This window comes from Lycium barbarum, chromosome 11 (assembly GCF_019175385.1).
Source record: "Lycium barbarum isolate Lr01 chromosome 11, ASM1917538v2, whole genome shotgun sequence".
Lineage (NCBI taxonomy): Eukaryota > Viridiplantae > Streptophyta > Magnoliopsida > Solanales > Solanaceae > Lycium > Lycium barbarum.
In genome coordinates, this window is record NC_083347.1 from 11,683,465 (window position 1) to 11,687,794 (window position 4,330).

General features: G+C 39.2%; 1 long non-coding RNA gene across 1 annotated transcript; it reads right to left on the bottom strand.

Moving 5' to 3' along the window:
- Window positions 1–631: 631 nt before the first annotated feature.
- LOC132618484 (uncharacterized) lies at window positions 632–1,934 on the bottom strand. The gene is made up of 2 exons (XR_009574144.1): window positions 1,877–1,934; window positions 632–935 (listed from the first exon to the last, which is right to left on the bottom strand). It is a non-coding gene; the product is annotated as an uncharacterized LOC132618484 (long non-coding RNA).
- Window positions 1,935–4,330: the final 2,396 nt, after the last annotated feature.

The window sequence follows — 4,330 nt, forward strand, 5'->3', positions numbered from 1 at the left end:
TATGAGAACCAATGTTTCAAATTGCTTAATTCTTAATCACAAGGTAAGCGGGCAGACATTTTGTTTACAAATCGGTTCAAATTCAATTTCTTTCCTCTTTTAAAACCTTGGAAACCCTATAAATCCAAAATGGAACCAAACTGTTGCATCTCTAGAAGTCCAAATTTTAATGTAATACCTTATTGATGTAAGTGTCAATATCAGTTTGTCAATCAGGCCTCAGATTAATAAATCGTAGTTTGCTGACTAATAGCAAACTACAAATTATAGTCAAACAAACTAGTCTTTTTTCTATTTCTCTACTTTGCTATTGGTTGGTACAGCACAAAAGAAAAGCGAATCCCACCTCCTAAATTCATCATACCAAGCTCTAAATATTGGACTACTTTCTCAGATTCTTCGCTTCAGTTCGGTGGGAAATCTGGCCAGGGTTAACATATTGAAGAAATTTCCAGGACATATCCTAGCACTTTCTATGAAGCTTCCTCCAAATGTATGTGTCACGCCCCGAACCATGGCCTGGACGTAACACGGCACTCGGTGCCTGACTACATGTGACCGAGCGAACCACATGACTTGCTGAATCATCATGATGCATAACATAAGCGGAATATAACGTGAATGCATGATGAGCCTTTATAAAACATAATAAGTCATAATACTTAATAAAGTACTTGTTTAAACATGAGTGAGCCAAAATGGCTATGCGACTTCGATTATCTGACATGACATAACTGTCTGTTCTAGTCTATGAAACCTCTATCATGAGTCTGACTGAAAAACATACTTACTGGGACAAGGCCCCCAGCATACCTTTAGATGCATAACTAATCATAAGATAAAAGTTGACTAAACCCCGAATGAGATGGGGCTCACAAATAAGCTGATACGAATGCTGTCCTACTGAGCAGATGTGTCGTCCTGTATATCAGTACCTGCATCGTGAAATGCAGGCCCCCGGGCAATAAAAAGGGGACGTCAGCACATTGAATGTACTGGTATGTAAAGCAACCGGAAGAAACAACATGGAACATGGAATAACATAGTAAGAACTGAAACTGAAAACTTGGACATGAACATGAGCATGAGCATGAGTACAAAATCATGAAATTTAAAACTGAAACTGAGTACTGGAAGCATGAGATAGTCTGTAGTAATCTGTAATAATCTGTAATACCGACATAAACCACCACGGGGAGGAGCGTGGAGTCTGATCTCTGCCCGATCAGCTAAGCCATCTCGTACCTTGCCGGGGCACGAGACATGAACATAACATGAATGGATCCAAATCCCTCAATGGGGAACATATAAAGGAATCGTCCTACTGGGCGGAGCGATTCTTATCCTACGTTGGCATACGTAGTTTCAGGCTATCTGAGCCTTCTCGGTATTATTACAACTCCCAAACATGAAAATAATATAGTTGGCTAAGAAGCCCATGACTTTCGTGAATTAACTTGTACTTGTCTTGAAATCATGATTTCACGAAAGGACTTGTAAACATATTTTCATGAAATAACTTGTAAACTTGATCATGAGAAATACCATAATGCATAATCATACGTTTGTAGCTGACTTGAAAACATGCTTGTAATTTGTAAAATAACATTTTACAATTTCATATAAACATCATGAGAACACATGAGGAAGAATTCATGATTCATGGATTAAGCTAGGATTCCTAATGTCCGAAATGGAGGTTTAGGAACACAATAACGAACATATATACGGAATTCATGTACATACATACATACATAATTACGGGCTACCAATACATTGGGTTTAATGCCCTAGGAGTTGAACTTCATAGAATTTACTAAACGGATCATGGGAAAGAACATAGAAGTTCCCACATGTGGATGGAAGTTCTACATACCTTAACCTTCCGCTTTTGGGCGTATCACAATGTCCTTCACCCCCTTCAACTTCAATCTATAACATACAAGTCATAGTGATTCTATATTAGCAACAATATCCATGTTTTGTTCATCTAAGCATTTTATCAAACACTTAGTGGGCATGAAGCTCTATAACCCCCATTAATGGTGTTTTCTTCACCAAATCCCCATTCTTTTACTTCTAACAATTTCTACAGTCTCAATTAGATGCAATTAACATCATTCTTCATAATCCATATGAATACAACAATCCCAAGTCATCAATCCAACAATTCTAACATAGTTCATATAATCATCTTCAACAAACCCAATTATTATACTCCCAAGAATTCATCAATTCATAACTATAAATGATTGGGGAGTAGAAATATTACCTTTTGGGTAGTCACAACGAAATCAACACCCCCAAGTCCGATCTTGGGCTTAAAATGGCGACAACGACTTGTACTACACTTTTTCCTTCACGAGCTTTGGGATTCGGGGCCTTAAACTTGGTTGATTTTCTACTTTCTCTCTCTAATTTCCCTTCTCTCTCACTTCCTCTCTCTAAAATCTGGGTTTTGGAGGAAAAATGGGCTGTTAGGGTAATATTTTCTTTATATACCAAGGGGAAAATGGGTTGACCCAACTTGAAAACGGGTTGGGACCTTGCTGTCTTAAAACATCCATATCTCCTTATCCCGACGTCTCCTGTGAACCCACAACCTATGGTTGGAAAGGTTTTTCAATTATCTACAACTTTAGTTCTTTGAGTTTACCCAAATTCCCAAGTTATGATAGGGTTATGGCCTCCCGAAGTCAGGTGACCCGAAACGTATATACGGACCAAGATACGGTCACTGTTACGGTCCCGTAACACGAGATACGGACCGTAACTTGGTACCGTATCTTGGTGAAAATTTCCAGTGAGTTTCTGGAAATTTTCGGGACGTTACGGTCCACTGTTACGGACCGTAACACGAAATACGGCCCGTAACGTCGCTGTTACGCTGGCAGAATTTCCAGCGAACAGGCTTCAGTAAAATGGGCATAACTCTTTGCACAGATGTCCGTTTGACCCCCGTAAGATACCGTTGGAAAGCTATTTCAAAGGGCTACAACGTTCATCAAGGAAGTTTTCTCAAATTCCCAATGGATTTTCATGAAATGTGATTGGAAGTCAGACGTATCAAAAACTTAGCCGATTCTATAGGATTTCAAGTGCCTTACTATTAGCCATATTGAGACGATCATATCTCCTTGCTCCGATCTCTGATTGGCTTGATCCTTATATCGTTAGAAAGGTATTTCTACATACTACAACTTCATTGATAGTACCTTCCAAAATTCCAAACCGATCAAGGAGTTATCGCTGCCCGAAATAGGCCTATCAACCATTTTCGCAAAACGTTCAAACCTTCCATGTTTCCACTAGAACTCTAATGATATGAGCTTAAACTCAGTCCTAAAATGCGGGGTGTTACAATATCTCCCCCTTGGGATCATTCGTCCTCGAATGATGGGTCATGGTTAAGAATATGGCTAGACATGGCTTGATTACATGAACGTGAAGGAAACATGACATGAAACATGGAGACTGAATTAACATGACATGGTTACATGGAAACGTGAATACTGAGACATGAACATGGGCACTGGATAGCTGACATGAGCGTGGAACATGAGACATAGCATGACATGGGGCATGAAAACTGACATGACATAGTTTCTTGAAAACATCAGTGCCCAAACATGAGACATGAATAGCGAATACATGAACTCGAACGTTAAACGTGAGGCAGGAATACATAAGGGACATTATAACTCCTCTCCAAAATGTCATTAAGCCATCATTATGTCGATACTCGTAATTCTTGCCCGACACACAACGTATACCTTGCTTTCCTTAACAACTTTCGTCTCCTACCTCAAATGTCTTTGAAATCTCATTTAGAATCATTAAATATTACTCCTTACTTATCAACATGTCGTATACGTCATACCCTTCGTGGGTCTATTCGCGGTATGCTAACGGAGAAATTTCCAAGGTGTAACATCCTCCCCCTCTGTTGGAACATACGTCCCCAAATGATAACATTCAGGATTCTACAAAAATTTCGCCAGAGTTTCCCCTATAATATGGCACTACCAACCTGTCACAACAGCCCATAATATCATTGCCTCATAGGGCTACATCACAATAGCATTATATATTGGCCACACACGACCAAAAGCATGAAAAGAAAGCTTACATACCTCCAATTCTTGGTGCTTCATCATAAATCTCTTTTGTCTCACATTTGTGTAAAATTTCTGGAAATTCTGCGTCATTTTCAAACGCTTTTGTATCAACTTGACTTTCTCTATAACTTGGTAAGCCAAATCTGATCTTAACAACTCTGCTTCACCCACTTCTAACCAACCAATTGGTGATCTACACCTTCACCCATACA